Raw genomic sequence first — 17,677 nt, forward strand, 5'->3', positions numbered from 1 at the left:
ATGCTTCGAGGAATTCTTCTGCATGTATCTGTTTGGCTTGTCCTAGTATGGATGTGTTGTCTCAGTCGACTGTAATGTTTGTCTAATGTAGTGTTTGTTTACAGTTCTTGCACGGTATTTTTTAAATGTCATCAGTTTCTGCAAATGGACAAATAGGCAGAAAACGAGCCACCTGGATACATGACCATCAACTAGCCACAAAACGACGTGAGCCTCTCTCACTGGTATCCTTACATACAGATAAGGAAAGGCACCACTTTCACTTGTACAACGCATCCATCCGAGCACATGTGAAACAGAGACAGACACGAGAATTCCGAGAAGCATAGCATTCCAACCGGAAATCTATCAAAAGGCACATCGAAGTGGACCCCATCTACAACCCCCTGTGAAAAAGAACAGGAAATGATATCACTACAGTGTTAAAGAAACAATGCACTGGAGAAGCACAGCAGATTAGCATCTGAGTTGCAAGAGATATTTAAATCACAACCTTCTTGAGGATTCCTTAGTGCAGTTGCAACAAAACTGAAAAGCTCAACACCGTCCAGAACAGAGAAACTGAATTGAGCAGCAACACACAACTAATAAAACATCGACAAACATCCATTCCCACCACAATCAAACACTCAGACATGCCATCTGCACGATCCAAAAGATGCACTACAGACATTCACCAAGGGTCCTTAAACTGTACATTGCAAACTCACAACTACATCCACATAAAAGGAAAAGGGTAGTAGATAGATAGGAAAGACCTACAACCCACTTACCATCCTGCTCTGGAAATATATTGTCGTTCCTCCAGAATCATGGGTCAAAATTGTGGATTTCACTCCCCTATAATTTGGGTCTACCTACAGCACACGGAAACGATGGTTCAAGAAGGCAGCTCATCATCACCTTGTCCAGTCAAATCAGGAATGAACAATAAATGCTGACCTGTTCTGTATTACCCACATCCGACGAAGAATGAAAACCATATGCTTTGGTGTTCTGAGGAGTTCTCTCTTACTGAGATATTCCTGGTTTTATTTGAGAGGTATAAAAGATGAGGATTTGCATTTGGGAAACTGAAACGAAGCATCACATCAGAATTTGATGGAGTTGCTTTGTTCCATGTAGCCTGAACCTCACCGACCTTTGGAAATGAAAGCAGAAAGCTACATTCACAGTGGAGTGAAACCATTCATTATCTGAACTATCGAGACATAATTGGAGGGGCGCTGGAGAGAAACTATGGCAATGTGGTGACGATTCACTTACTTGTCAGCCCTGAAAATTCATCAGTGCAACCACACCGGGGAAAAGCCATTCAACTGTTCTGAGTGTGGAAAGGAATTTACTCAGTTTTCTAACTTGCTGACTCACCTGTGGGTTTCACACGGAGAAGAAAACTTTTAATTTTCCAGAGTATGGAAAACGCTTTAAAAGTTTTCACGAACTGCTGTACTATCAATGTTTTCACGTTGATGAGAAACCCTTCAAGTGTTCTCACTGAGGGAGTGGGTTCAGGCCGTCATTGGATCTCACTTTACATCTGCGAACTCAGTGGACAGAGACCGTTCGCCTGTTCGAAGAATGGGAAAGGATTCATTCAGTCATTCAGTCTGCTGAGACACCAGTGAGTTCACACAGCGTAGAGATCATTCGTCCGCTGTGATTTGAAGTCATTAATTAATTCCGGCAATTTGCTGAAAAGAAGAGAGTTCACACTGCAAAGAGACCATTCACCTGCTCTTACATTTCTCAAACTTACTGAAAGACGAGCGAATTGATATTAGCGAGAGGCCATTCATATGTTCTGAATTAGGGAAAGGATTCACTTTAGCCAGCCATCCTCCTGATGCACCAACGGGTTCACTGTGACAACAATTTGTTTTAATGACGCAGTGTAGGAAATGCTTAAAAATGTTCCAGCAATTGACATCCCATCAACATGTTCACGCTGATGAGAACACAATCTTGTGCTTTCACTGTAGGATTGTTGTTTCTCTGATATAAGTGAATATACTTAACAAGGTCTTCATTTCGATGTGAAGAGCATTCAGAAATGCTGAATGAATCGAAATATTTTTAAGTACAAATCCACACTTAACAATGAAGAAAAGGATCAAGAACAGGGCAGTGAATGGATATCTACCAGTCTCCTCTAATTGTACAGAAATCAGGGGAAAAAGTATTTGAATTTGATGTGATTGAAAACTTAACAATTAAACACTAGATCAATTAAAGAGATTAAACACATCCAATGAAGTAAACCCCTGCTGACAGAATGAACACAGTTCAATTTTCGATGCAATAACACTATATCGCATTCAAATGCGACCTCACTGGATTGTTTGCACTGTTACCGTCTTACCAGACCTTAGAGTCTTCATTTGAGAAAGAAGGGGCTGGTGGTGATTTAACCACAGCACCACCTGCCCACAGGTCAGAGAATATTTAGTGAAATACAACCTTTAAATTAACCTCAAACTAGTGATACGAATTGGAACGACGCAGCGAGCATCACACTGCATTATAAGCCAACAAAGCAGCCAACTGAGTGAAACAGATCCCACCTGACTGGGCTGTCACACGTGCAAATGAGTAATTGAATCCCTTGCTACCCACAGTGCAAATTAACTGCCTCTCCACGCACGGTAGCTCAGTGTTTAGCACTGCTGGCTCAGAGCATGAGGGGCTGGCGTCGATTTCAGCCTCGGAGACCTGTCTGTGCGGAGTTTGCACGTTGTCCACGTGTCTGCGTGAGTTTCCTCCAGGTCCTCAAATTTCATCCCACAAGACAAAACGGTGCGCCGGTTAGGTGTATTGGCCATGATATATTACCTATACCGTAGGTTAATAGTTGGGGTAAATATAAGGGAGGGTAATAGGCTTGAGTGTTTTATGGAGGGATTGTGTGGACTTGTTGGGCCGAAGGGCCTGTTGCTGCGCTGCAGGGATTCTCATGTGTTTTCTGGTGTTCCATCACATCATTGCTACTCCTTAAACTCTTTTAAAACTCAGACCATTAAAATTTTCTCTCATTTGTGGGAACAAGTCCATATCTGCTGAGACTGGAGACCCGAGTGAATCACTTCCCATGCAAGGAGCAAGCAAATGTTTCTCGCTCGTGTGAATATGCTCGTGCTCACTGAATAGAGATGACCAGGTGAATCTCTTTCCACACTCAGTGCTGGTCTCTCTACAGTGTGCCCATTCTTCTTTATCTGAAGCTTTGCTGATTTAATAAATTCCTTTTCATACACAGAGCAGAAGAATGGTGTCTCTCCAGTGTCATGTCGATTGGGTGACATGAGGCGGGGTTGTGAAGATAATCACTGACCAAACAGAGCAGACAAATCTACTCTCCCTTTGTTGAAGCCATTAGGATTGATCCCCGAGTGAATACCTTCCCGTCCATGGAACAGTTGAGTGGCTTGTCCCCATGTGAACAGGTTGATGTTGAATTAAGATTTTGAATTTAAAACCTTTGAAGATCTTAAAGTTCATTTTTCAAAAGTATGGGAAATAACTTGCAAACCAGCCTACACACAGCATGGTCAATAAGAACACAGAAAATCAAGCCTGTCCAAGCCATACAAGGAACACCCAAAATGCCTCAGCATTGACCAAACAGGCTGACAAGGGAAACCATACATGACCACAGTCATTCACAAACCAGGGAATACACTTCCCAAGACAAACTACCAATAAGCTTCCTCGACCCATGAACACAGCTGTCCCCAAGGCCGAAGTGTAATCTAATACCCCAGTGATATCAAAGCCACATGAAGCTCAGGTCAGCCAGGGATGCACCAGAATACCTTGCTCACCTCTGGAGAGCACCAATGGTATCACCTTACTGCCAAGGAAAGGGACATTCTCAAATCCCCACGAAGAGAGCTGGAACCCCCTGATCCCATTCTAGAACTGATTAATGCTGCTGGATGCTTGATTGAGTCTTGATTGTATTAATCACGTCCAGGGCTTGTGCCGGAACCCGGATCCAGCCAGGGGAAAGCCGGACGGGCAAGGGAAGCCTGGCAAAATAGAAGGAGAGACTGCTGATATATTTTTTCACATCAATCCTAAGAGATTCCTCAGCTCGAAGGAAATTGACAGGGGCTCCACCAGTTCACTTTTTTCTCTGTCTTGTGGTTTCTGAGTATTTGCGTTGGATGTGTCTGTTTGTTTTGCAGTTGCTGACTGCATGTCTTGTCAGTTTCAGGTGTGTCGTCTAAGTGTGTTTATCCATCAGACAAGTGTGTGTTTACAGTGCGGTGAGCGATTGTGCACTCAGTAATCCTTTATTGCTTGACCTGTCAATCACTCACTGCTTGTGTGTTCTGTGAGTACTCCCTCTGTCTTTCCTCGAAAGCTGAAGTGCAATGCGTAGCAGTCAACGCAGGATGTCCAGTACGCCATGGTGGCAGGGAATTCCACCCACTGCTGGGATGTGCTAGCTGGGCAACCCCAACTATATGGTGAGAACGGCCCAGGACCGAAATTGTCCAAGACGATATTGAGGAGGCGTGTAAGTTTAGATTCCCTACAGTGTAGAAACAGGCCCGTCGACCCAACCAGTCCACACCGACCCTCAGAAGAGTAAGCCACGCAGACCCACTTCCCTCCCACTAATGCATCTGACACTATGGGCAATTTAGCACGGCCATTTCACCTGACTTGCACACCTTTGTGATTGTGTGAGGAAACCGGAGCAAGCAGAGGAGTCCTACGCAGACATGGGGAGAATGTGCAAACTGCACACAGACAGTCGCCCAAGGCTGAAATCGTTCCCGGGACCCTGGCGCTGTGAGGTAGCAGTGATAACCACGCCGCCCTACAAATACATGAACTTCAAAATAAAGATTGGAGATTCTCTTGTTATACCTGGTTCACTGGCAGACACTGTGCTGAAAGAGGCAGGGGATGGCGGTTACATTACCTACTTTACAGGAAAAGCGCAACAGGTCAAGCAGCATCCAAGGAGCAGGAGAATCGAAGTTTCGGGCATGAGTCCTTCTTCAGGAATGAGGAACGTCTGCCCAGCAGGCTAACATAAAAGTTAGGGAGGAGGAACTTGGGGGAGGGGTGTTGGAAATGCGATAGGTGGAAGGAGATTAAGGTGAGGGTGATAGGCCAGCGTGGGGGTGGGGGCGGAGAGGTGAGGAAGAACATTGCAGGTTAGGAAGGCGGTGCTGACTTCAAGGGTTGGGACTGTGACAAGGTGGAGGGAGGGGAAATGAGGAAACTGGAGAAATCTGAGTTCATCCCTTATGGTTTGAGGGTTCCTAGGTGGAAGATGAGGCGCTCTTCCTCCAGTCGTCGTGTTGCTATGGTCTGGCGATGGAGGAGTCCAAGGACCTGCATGTCCTTTGTGGAGTGGAAGGGCGAGTTGAAGTGTTGAGCCATGGGGTGTTTGGGTTGGTTGGTCCGGGTGTCCCAGAGGTGTTCTCTGAAATGTTCTGCAAGTATGCGGCCTGTCCTCTTTGACTGCTGCCTTATCTGCTGCGCTTTTCCAGCAACACATTTTCTCCTCTGATCTCCAGCATTGGCAGTCCTCAATTTCTCCACTTTACAGGAGACGTTTATACATGGCCACAAGGAAATTGGCCATATGGGGGTCCTTTAAATTCGATAAGCTTGATTATTGGACCACAGCCATTACGGGAGGGCACGATGACCCCTCCTGTGACCCTCTATACATGCTGAAGTGTCTTGCAAAGTTTCGACAGGTTGCCCAGCAGTATCAGGCCGCGAAGACGAAAGACTGCTGCAATAAAACCGACACTGAGACCCCAATAATTCCAGATCCGGCCACACCGCCCTATGGCCCGCAGTACCCGAAATTTCCCATACTGTCTTCAAAGCCAGACCCGTTGGGCCTAAATTAAGTGGCTCAATTTTTTTGCCATGCATTACATAGCAAGACCACGATGGGACACATTACCGGCGGGCTGTATGAATCTGCACTGCTGCCCAACACAAATGATAACTCCAGACTCACAAGAAGCCCGAGTGCTTGCAGAAATTAACAGGGCACCAAATGTCATTTTCCCCGCATCATGATTGGGTGCACTCCACTGTATAAGACCTGGATCCACGCAGAGGTCTGAGCCTTGCGACAAGATGCCCCAGACCCGTTGAAGTGACAGCTCCCGTTCTACAATTGGGTCCTCGAAATTTCCTGTATTTTCAACTGTCTGTCCCAAGATGTGCAGACCATATTACAGCTTGCGCATATAACCAACTGGGTGACCATTAGCCCTGTTATTGATATCCCCATCCAATCCTGGGACACCGCTTCAGACTGGGAAAAAGTGCCTGGACAGCACCGTGAAGGATGCAATAAAGGCCAGTGCAAGACGGCACGCCAACTTTGGGCTGTTATCCAGTGTCTGCAGAGCAGCCAAGCACTTGCTCGATGTCATTGTCCGCTTTAGGGAGGTCGGGGCCTCCTCGTCGGGCATTCCATTAGCAGAAAACGAAAGGCTTACTGTGCAGACCTTACTTATGCTCACGTTTTCACGTTGCACAATCAAACGACGAGCTGGACGGACATTTTAATTTAACGTGCTAACTTGGACGGGAATTGGTTGTTCACTACACCAAAACGGACGGGGGCATTCGACTGCCTCGCGCAACTTGACAACCAGAGGGACACCGACAGGCCAGTACAGCAAACCAGGGCAATTTAAAGAAGGCAGTGCTGGAACAGTGGAAAATTGGAATACTGAGTTAGACAGTGCTAATCCAACCAATGTCGCCCAGGGCCATCTACCCTCTCTCTCTCCCCTCAGGCACGACAGCAGTCCACCACACAACAGAGGCAGCTTCAACAGGCTGCCTACACTGTGGCTGATCCCTTCCCCCGTGCTCCAGAAACTAACTACAGCTATCGTGAGTGGGAGTTTTCACACGCGATCTCAATATGTCTCTCATATGTCTGGAATTCCGATAATGGATGTGGAGGTGGTGAGCTGCTCATTTATATTGTGGTGGATTCTGGGTCTGTCCAACCGTCTACGGCTCCCAACTCGGAAAATTACCTGAGTTGCAAGACCCTCTGCACTGTAGGTTTTTCAGGACTACGCATAACAGAGCCACTCTCCTAACCCAATAACCCCAGTATTGAACCTGCCACTGCGACTGATGCTGCCATTATTTCTGACTCTTGCCCAGTCGCCCTCCTGAGCCGGCAGAATTTGTGTAAATTGAATGCCAGTATCCACTGTTCTTTTGAGGGTCTCAGATTAGAGAACCCGGATGTCCATTATTCCATGGTGCGGGCAATAATTTCACACAGCCCTGAACGCTCTGACCAGGTAAGCGCCTGATGCACTTGGTCATGCTCCAATTCACCTATCTGCGCTCTTCTCGACCCCTACTTGCCCTGTTGTCAATGGCCCCTTTCTGTAGACAGTTCACTGACTCCCTGCTCCCAGTGGGGTGCGTAATTGACGGTATTGACTTGTCATGCATCCCACCAGAATTAATTGAAAATGGCGACACACCACGGTGTCATGTAATAACAAAGTTAATTCTTGTGAAATCTAAGGTCTTCAAGGTGACCTTCTTAACAAATGCGGATGGTATGATGTTATTGTACCTCTGCACTGACAGCTGAAGTGACGTCAAGCTGCTATCTGTTTTCTCCATTGGTTTTGATCATTCTGGCTCTCCTGTGATTGCCTAAGGACGAGAATGTGCCTACAACCTGGGAGCTTTCTGCGTGGTTTCTGGTGTAATTTTCAGAGGGGATGAGGAGCTGCTGTTGGTCACGGGAAGTGCCTGTGAGGCCTCCAACCCCCACTCCCCCGAAACAGCACCACTCCCCATTATCCAGTTACCGCAGTCAGCAGCTGATCTACCCTGTCAGGGCACAATGGATCCTCTTTAACCTGACCTTTTGGAAGGGCAGTCTGCTGCCATGAATTTGAAAATGGCTGGATGTGATGTGTTTTGCTTTCAATTTCACTTTCATCTCTGGCCACATGTAAGTTCTTCAGTTTAACCTTGTAACCCTTCCAGAAAATGTCCGTTCGCTGATCACTTTTTGTCAACTTAAGCAGGTTCCCCACACGTACCCACCACCTCAGCAATCTCTACCTGAACTTGCCCACATTGACTTATTGATCTTCTCCAGCCTTGATAGAACAGGGACTGTTCCTGTGCACAAACTACATGCAGGAACTTTAGTGAATCAGGGAGCAACCTGAATCGAATTGATGGTAAATGTTTGTTAGTAGCCAATGTCTCTCCAGAGCTGTTGTTTGAAAGTACAGGTAACAGCCTTTAAATATGATTGCTGACCGACCGTTAATTGGTCAGTTCTGACAATGTTGCATTCAAGACTTTTCCTACCCTGCCCACGTGGCTACACCTCCTGATTCCAATCCTGGTCCCAGTATTTCATAGCTTCCAATAATAATTTGGCACTTTTGCTCAATTCTACCACAAACTCCATTCCCGATTTATTTCTTTCTGCTTCCAAGCAACTTTGGACAAGAAGGTTGGAATGCAGAGATTCTGTTTTGCACCCTTATCATTTTGTTATCTCATCATTCCTGCACTTCCATTTTGTTTTCTTTTCCTCCGGTTCCTCTCTTTTTTCTTTGTCACTAAATCCTTTTAATTGCTGCATTTTTAATTTCTGATGAAAGCAGATGGAACTCAGACAAAGTAAGAGTCGACAGCAGATTGTGAGTATTTGTTAACTTGCAATAAAATAAGTAAAGTATGATTAGGATTCATTAAAATTTATGCTTAACACTTATTGATGTTGAAATGTCAAATCCACTTTCCCCCTGATGGACACGAAGTATTTTCCTCGATTTAATTTTCATATTTCAGATTCCAGTACAATCAGTTCAGTTCAAATGGGAAAAGACAGCTAGAGTCGCTGTAGTCACTGCACTCCAACCTGATTTTGGACACGTGAGAAATTCAGTTTCTCTCCCCAGTACTCTCTCTATCTGAGCAACTTTCTCTGATTTCCTTTTCTTCACGTTTAAGCGGCCGTGCCCCAGGGATCAATACTATTGGCTGTTGTTGAATCTCCAGCTCGAGTTGAAAGGGGGTTATCTCCCATTGTGAGGATAGAGACCCAGCAGCAGGGTGATGAGACTCAGGGGACAGGCCCCACAGCGCAGCCTCTGTAAAATCCCCATGTCTCAGTGTTCCCCAAGGGGCAAGGCACGACCAGGAAGGAATCACTGTGGGCCTCACTATAGGCTGCACAGAGGGACACTGACAATTACACACAGAGCTTGGACAGCCATTTCCAAGGGAACCCATGTAACAACTGTGCCCAATGACGATGCTTGGGAATTGAACCTGCGTTTGTTTAGGACAGGAACTCTTCCACTGGGTTAAATCCAACCATTCAAATGGGTCGAATATCTACTGTACGAATACCTGATAAACTGCCGAACACCTAATGGAGAGTATTATTTACAGCAGATTCTAGTCGATTGTACAACCAGAGAATTACAATGAAAAGCATCAATATTTCTCTGCATTAACTCATTCAGAAATGAATCATTCCATTGGTCAGGTATTTGTTGGATAAGCACAGGCTGGCTGTGCATGTCAGGCCCCTGCAAAAACCTGGACATAGACTCTGTGGTAATCAACTGGGGATCTGAAAACTCTAATGGGGAGGCCTTCCTAAAGAATGTGGCCTTCACTGTCTGTGCTGTCAATTATTCCTCCCGAGAAGGTGGTAGAGAGTGAGCTCACTTCCTTAACCACTACAGGTTACTGGAATATTTGTCCCTGGGTCAGCACTTTTAATCATGGGGATGGATTGGAAAGAATGGAACTTTTCAGATAGGGAATCTGATGGGACTTTCAAAAATCATAAGATCCCTGGGAGATACTGCTCCCCAAATATAAGGTTCAAGAATGAGACAACACAGGCTAAAATTATCTGCAAAAGTAACAGATGTGTAGTAAGAGATGTTTTTTGTTGACTTTACGCTTGGTGTTTTGTGGAGGGGTTTGCTGGAATTCTTATGGAGGCGGCTCCAACTGACACCTTCAACAGGGAACTAGGTCATTATTTGAATTTCACTGAGGGGTGGAGAGTCAATGGACAGAACAGAGTGTCACAGTTATTTAGTTTCTGAATCTCAAACTCGCACTTTGTCAATGAGGACTTGGTCACTGGCATCAAGAGATGTCAGCATGCTGACGCTTGGCTTGGGAGTCTTTGTTGTGGACATCGAGCTTTACTCACTGTCAACCTCCAGACAACAGGACATGTCTTCAGAATTTGCAAATGACACAAATTGAAAATGCAGGAAACAGGGAAGAGAAGAGTAGCAGAATTTAGGAGGACACATGCAGAAGTTATTTCTATTCGGTCTGAGGATGAATGTGCTTCATGATGTCCATACCTCCTGTACGATCACAGTAAAAGTCTTCACCTCCCTTGGCCCAAGTCCGGGTCATAATTGCCAAACTGTCCAAATATTTGGTGACGCCATCACTTTAACTCTCCCGATTTGTGTCCAAGGTTGTGGATAATGATGTTGAATCAATTAATAAGATCCAGATTAAAGGAGTACTTGACTGAAAATAAATAGAGTTCTCCTAAGGGACTGTAAAAAAAATAACATCGGGATTTCCAAACATCAAAGCTTCATTAAACAATCCTGGATGTCAGACAAAAAGGACATTCACACACCTGGGTCGGACTCAAGACTCAATCCTCCCGACACAGAAAGGTTCCTGTATCAAACAACATACGGTATTGGAAACAAATACAATTTTTGTGAGCAGAGCATAGCACATGGGGTGAGGAAAATTGTCCATGGGGATGTTACGAATCAGGAATCTAATTTAGAATCCAAACTGAACAGAAACAATCAAGTAAAGAACTCCGTGATGAAGTTCTGGAATGCATCTATTTTCATTGAAAATGGGAACCTTCTTGGATAACAATCGAGAATTACTGCACGTGTGTGTGTGTGTGTGTGTGTGTGCGCGCGCGCGCCCGCGTATGCACGTGTGTTTCTGTGGTGATAGTTGAGCGTGAGTTAAATTTCTATCATTTCTCAGATTATACATATCTTCAAAATGTTTGGTTAGGCATCATCGAGGGAAGTTTACTCTGTATTTAACCCTAAGTTGTCAATTGATCTCACAGCTTCCTGTATACCGTTTTCAAGGCTCCAACCGTTGCCACATCTTATATTTGCTGTATCCTTTTCAGACTGTCCATCAGCCACTCAGTGACATCGCAGACTCTGCAACAAGGGAGGCAGCGTGCTATCTGGTTTCGCATCTACACTGTCACAGACATCTGCCGAATGCCCGAACAATGCAGTCCCTTTATCACTATTGCTCTACCACTTCTTTTGTTTTCCTTCATTAAATTCAGAGAAGGTTCATTTAACCTCGGAAGCAACAAATGTAACTTTTCGATTTGAAAATGGAGGGAGGCAGAAAACAGGGCCACTGCTGAAATTCTGCCCAAGCAACAATGTTAAACCCTTTCATCGTTCTGTGGTTCCTAACATTTATACATTTCCTGTACTATAGTATTGAAGTATTTCAGGGAGTGGGTGCTGCCTTTTTACTGAATCATGGAATGAGAATAAACGACCTAGTTCTCCAAAAATATCTAGTTGCTTTCATTCAGAAATTGGTTGCTGGTTCCTCTCGTGGTGGCCAGAGGGGATCGCTCTCCCTCACCTCACGGCCCCTGCACGAGTCACCTTTTGCCTCCTCTCACTTCCTCGGTGTCAGACTTTCCCCGCTGGTTGTGGCCATTCTTTTTGTGACGTCACTGCGCAGCCACTTGCACCTTTGCGTCATTCAGAGCATTGTGAGACTGTCAGAAATAAAAGAATGAACAGGGACAGGAGCAAAGTGTCCCAGAGAAAAAAAAATTCTGCTGCTTGTACAGTGACACTGGAAGACCAGCAGAGGGCGGTATTTTATCACTTTTAAAAAAAGAGGGACAGACAGTGACAGAGAGAGTCAGATACATTTCTTCATCAAATTTCAATTAATTCATTGATTGATCAACTCACTTAACACTTCTGGTAATATTGAATCGACACCCTCACTACCAGGCACCACCCTCCCCTGTCTTGGGTAGTTCTTGTGCAGGTGGCCTTCTTCCTTACAACATTTGCAGCTCTTGGACTGCTTGTGCTCCTTAGTCTGATACCTTCCACTTTGCGGTTCCTGCTGAGGTTTATTTTACAGTTGGCTACCATACACCCAGAAGAACGTAAAGTCTCACACACTCTCATTACGAGGATGAATGTTTGAATCATAAGCATTCGTACTACCTGTGTGGTATTTCAATAATCCCATGCATTGCTGAAACCTTCAGGGCGATGGGCTTATAGCTGAGAAATGGGATTTGTGTGTGTGGATCTTTATTGTCTGCCAGGACCATTCGTTAACATGTTTCCCTCTGAGCTAAAAAGAACAAATGAACACAAGAAATAGGAGCATGAGTCTGGAATTCGGCTCCTCGAACCTGCTCCGATTTTTAATACAATCATGGCCGATCTCATCTATGAAGTGCTTTAAGAGGTTAGGAATGGCAAACATTAACTCCCAGATTGCTCAGGTCCTCGATACTTCGCCACGATCGTAATCGATCCATGCAGACCCCATCTCCCTGGCACTTCACTCATCTCTGGAACATCTGGATAACAAGGACACCTACATCAGACTTCTGTATCTTGGTTTTAGCTCTGCCTTGAGAACCCTAATGCTCTCCACCGCATCTCCTCCACTTCACGCTCTTCCGCCCTTGAACCCCGCCCCTCCAATCGCCAGGAGGACCGAACCCCACTGGTCCTCACCTACCACCCCACCAATCTCCAGATATCGTAACACCCTTCGTCATTTCTGCCACCTCCAAACAGACCTCACCACCAATGATATATTTCACTCCCCTCCCCCACCAGCGTTCTGGAAAGACTCCCTCCACGACTCCCTTGCCAGTTTCACAACCCCCACGAACTCAACCTCCACTCCCAGCACCTTCCCCTGCAACCGCAAGAAATGCAAAACTTGCGCCCAAACCCCCCCCCCCCTCACTTCCCTCCAAGGCCCCAAGGGATCCTGCCATATCCGTCACAAATTCATCTGCACCTCCACACACAACATTTACTGCATCCACTGCACCTGATGTCGCCTCTTCTACATTGGGGAGACAGGCCGCTTACTGGCGGAACATTTCAGAGAACACCTCTGGGACATCCACACCAACCAACCCAGCCGCCCTGTGGTTGAACACTTTAACTCCCCCTCCCACTCCGCCAAGGGCATGCAGGTCCTTGGCCTTCTCCATCACCAGACCATGGCAAGCGACGCCTGGAGGAAGAACACCTCATCTTCTGCCTAGGAACTCTACAACCACAAGAGATGAATGCAGATATCTCCAGCTTCCTCATTTCCCCTCCCCCCACCTTATCTCAGTGCCAACCCTCCGACTCTGGACCTGCAATTTTCTTCCTGACCTCTCCGCCCCCACGCTCTCTCCGGCCTATCACCCTCACCTAAACCTCCTTCCACCTACGCATTCCGAACGCCACTCCCCCAAGTCCATCCTCCCTACCTTTTATCTTAGCCTGCTTGGCCCACCTTCCTCATTCATGAAAAAGGGCCTATGCTCGAATCGTCGATTCTCCTGCTCCTTGGATGCTGCCTGACCGGCTGCGCTTTTCCAGCAACACAGTTTTCAGCTCTGATCTCCAGCATCTGCAGTCCTCACTTTCTCCTACAGGAAATAGAGCTTAGTGACATGGTGTAAAGTCTACAATCTTTCCCTCAATGTCAGCAAAACAAGGGCTCTGGCCATTGACTTCAGGAATTGGATTGAAGGACACACACTGGTCTCTGTCATTGGTGCTGATTTGGAGGTGATGGACAGCTTCAAGTTCCGAGTAATAAATATCACAAACAATCAGTCTATCCATGTCAACTCTACAGCCAAGAAAGCACATCAATTCATCTACCCCCTCAGACGGGGAAGAAAATTTAGCATTTTGGCAATGACTCTGATCAATTTTAATATTGCACTGCAGAAAACATTCTATCCAGACGCTTCGTTTGGTAACTGCACTGGCCGTATTGCAAGAAATTGCAGAGATGCATGTACCTAACACAATCCATCACGCAAATTATATTTCCTTCCATTGACTCAGTCTTGAATTCCCACTGCTTCAGGAATGCAGCCAACACAATCAAAGGCCCCTCCCACCACCGCAATGCTCTTTCCCAAACTCTTCCATCGGAGAGAAGATGCAAATGTTTGAAAATATGCACCAATGGATTCAGAAAACAATTTCTTCCGTGCTGTTATCAAACTTATTAATAGACCTGTCATATATAGAGTTGATCCTTCTCTGCACCTGTTCAAAAGCTGTGAAATTATATTAAACTGATGTCCTTATGTAAGGTATGATTTGTACTGGAGAGAATGCAACACAATATTCTTCACTGTTTCTCAGTTTGTATGACTATCATAAAACAAGAAAAATCAATCTGCATACCATACGTCTGGGTCTGGTCTGCTCGATAACACGTTAAACCTATGTCTCCTGTGGTCTGTGTAAAAGACTTCCATTATCCATTACTTTGATGCCTGTCATAATTTCGAAAGGATCTATTTCGTCTCCCTCAGCCTCGACGTTCATGTGAAAGAAATGATTTATTATATTGTCCAGCATTATTTATGATGGGAGGTGGCAGGACTGCAGATATTATGTCTGATCTGTGATTGATGAAATCAATTAGCCTTGTCTATCCGTTGCTTCTTATGGTTTCTGGCATGCAACTATTTCTGTGTCGTAGCTTCACCAGGGTGAACCTTACGTTTAGATATACCAAGTGTATGCACTCATAGAACATAGAACGTAGAAAAGTAGAGCACAGAACAGGCCCTTTGGCCCACGAGATTTAATCCTAATGTCAAATATAGTAACTTAACCTACGCACCCCTCAACTCACTGCTATCCATGTGCATGTCCAGGAGTCGCACCAATGTCCCCAGTGATTCTGCTTCCATGACCACAGCTGGCAACTGATTCCATGCATTCACAAATCTCTGCGTAAAGAACCTACCTCTGACATCTCCTTTATACCTTCCTCCTAATATCTTCAAACTATGACTTCTCATACCAGTCAATCCTGTCCGGGGGAAAAGTCTCTTCCTATTGATTGTATCAATTCCACACATTATTTTCTATACCTCGATCAGGTCTCCTCTCTTCCTCCTTCTCTCCAGAGAGAAAAGTCCGAGGTTATTCCAACTTTCTTCATAAGGCAAGCCCTCCAGTCCAGGCAGCATCCTGGTAAACCTTCTTTGCGCTTTCTCCGAAGCCTCTGCATTTTCCTGTAGTAGGGCGACCAGAACTAGACACAATATTCAAAGAGTGGTTTCACCAGGGACTTGTAGAGCTGCAGCAAAACCTCGCAGCTCAACCTCAATCCCCCTGATTGAAAGCCAATACTCCATATGCTTTCTTAATAACCCTATCCACTTGGGTCGCAAATTTGAGGGATCTATGTACTTGCATACCCAGATCCCTCTGCTCATCCACACTGCCAAGGATCCTGTCATTAATCTTATATTCAGCATTCGTGTTCCTCCTTCCAAAATGCATCACTTCGCGTTTATCCACGTTGAACTCCATCTGTCATGCCCAGATCTGCATTCTATCTATGTTGCGCTGCAGCCTGAAGTAGCCATTTATACTGTCGACAATACCTTAACCTTAGTGCCATCTGAAAACTTACTAACCCACTTTTCAACCTCCTCATCCAAGTCATTTATAAGAACTACAAAGAGCAGAGGCCCAAGAACAGAGCCCTGCGGGACCCCAATCAACACTGTCCTCCAGGCAGAATATTTTACATCTACAACCACTCTCTGCCTTCTGTCAGCCAGCCAGTTCTGAATCCAGATCGCCAAATCTCACAGTATCCCATACTTCCTGACGTTATAAATTAAAGTCCTCTACTCTTGATCACTGGCTCCAAGTCATAACACTCCCATTCATCTGCTTCCCCTGCCCTTCCATTTCTTCGTTGTCATGCCTTTGGAATGTAGTTTGTTTAGAGCCTTGGTAAATTTATACAGTGCATTTTGGAGGCTGTCATTGATTTACACCATGCAGAAGGACTGGTTAATACTTACAAACAGTCTCTAACACACTCATTAAAAGGCAGTGCCTTTAGGAACAGCTGAAACAAAAATAAACGAGGTTTCTTCAGGATGAAACCACCTATCACTGCCGCGAACAGAGAGAGCTCCTGAGCAGGTGAAGACTTCCCTGTATCTTGTTCAGAGTCCCATGCTGTTTAGTTGCCTGAGAACCAATCACATCGTTGCTGGTAGCTGACAGCCTTTGTCAGTGGTGAACTAGTGGCCAATAATCAATAAGCTCCTTGTCACAAACAAAGGCTGCATCTGTGTATAACTCCGCTCATCTCCAATCACATTTCAATTATTGGGTCACTATCAGGTAAATTGCTGTCAAACCTTGCAGCTATCCTCCACTTTCGATCTGATTGTAAGGTCGCTCTTTTCACATTTAGTCCACAATTACACTCAATTTTTTAAAAAATGTTTTTTATATGTATTCGGCCTGAGAAAAATAAAATGCCATTTTAAAAACGCATTTACTTGCAAAATACATGATGCACAATTTTTTATAAAAAGTGCAGTCTATTTATTATTTCTCCCTTCTTGCAATATTATGCAACCTTCACATTTCTTAAAGCTTTTACGTATTTCATCATTTGTATTTTAGGACAATATATCTGAATTCACATTCGGTTTTCTAGTGATGTGTATATTAAAATGGTTACAACAAACGACGCCATCAAAATATGTTGCATTGCTAATTTGAAACATTTAAAGAAGGCCAGTGGATTACAATGTGTGTAATTTTGTATTTCATTATTCTTTGTTGGGTGGTCTTCGAAGTGCTGAAGATCTAACAGCAATCCCAAAGTCCCCTTTCCTATGGAAGAGGACTTTTCCAATGATCGGTATTGATTCTAATAGAAATATCATCCAGGTTCTCAATTCCTAATTCATCATCCTGGAAAAAGACAGCACGTCGACCCAATTCAGAAGCATCAGAGGCCATTTTGAAAAGACTGGAAAACGCAGGTATGGTAAAATAGGTTCATCGATTCAAATTGCTTTCATCCTTTCAACATTAACCTCGCACTCTACTAACTAAACCACCTTTCTCTTATTTCGTTCAAAAACATGTTAAAAGCGCAGTGTCCGGACAAAATTATGGACAAATTTCCTGTAAAGTCAAACAATTCAAAAATCTATTAATTTCTCATTTAGTTTTAGGAACAAGAAATTCTCATAGTATCACTTTTGCTATCTCCATCAACATCTGTGCGCTTGTGTGTGTATGTCTGTGTGACTGTATGTGCACGTGTGCTTTCTTTAAGTCGATATGTGTGCTTCTGTCTGAATGTATCTTTGCACATCTCTCTGTATATGTAATTGTGTCTGAGTCTCTGTACGTATTTCCGTCTGTCACACACACACAGGGACAGGCACGAAACACACACACGCAAATACACACACACACACACACACACACACACACACACACACACACACACACACACACACACACACACACACACACACACACACACACACACACACACACACACACACACA

Source organism: Chiloscyllium plagiosum, unplaced genomic scaffold (assembly GCF_037043375.1).
Source record: "Chiloscyllium plagiosum isolate Xiang-an unplaced genomic scaffold, Cpla_swu_hap1 HiC_scaffold_44, whole genome shotgun sequence".
Taxonomy (NCBI): domain Eukaryota; kingdom Metazoa; phylum Chordata; class Chondrichthyes; order Orectolobiformes; family Hemiscylliidae; genus Chiloscyllium; species Chiloscyllium plagiosum.